Genomic DNA, 383 nt, shown 5'->3' with positions numbered 1-383 from the left:
GTATAATGACGAGGGTATGACAGGTATTACAAGGTGAAGGTGGCATCTCAGGACATTGACCCATGTCCCCACTTTTCAAAACGCTTATAAATCACTCAGAGTGAGGTTTTTTTGGGGAAAGTTGAAATGCACAGTCTCCTGTAAGGGGTTGGTGTAGGACAATAGCACATACAGTAAGTACAGTATAAAAACCATTACGCCTATGGAGAGTCCCCACTTTTCACAAAAACGAACATGTGTGAGTGTGTGTGTGTGTGTGCGTGGGTGGGAGGGGTGAAGATGTAATTGTGATGTAATCAGAGGCGGGGTTTATGCTAATGTGGTTTTAGTTCTGTAATTGGTTTCCTGTCTGTCAAACTTACAGAGCCATATGTCAGATGATT

This window comes from Onychostoma macrolepis, chromosome 14 (genome assembly GCF_012432095.1).
Source record: "Onychostoma macrolepis isolate SWU-2019 chromosome 14, ASM1243209v1, whole genome shotgun sequence".
NCBI classification, from domain to species: domain Eukaryota; kingdom Metazoa; phylum Chordata; class Actinopteri; order Cypriniformes; family Cyprinidae; genus Onychostoma; species Onychostoma macrolepis.
Note: the sequence above shows the minus strand (reverse complement) of the source record.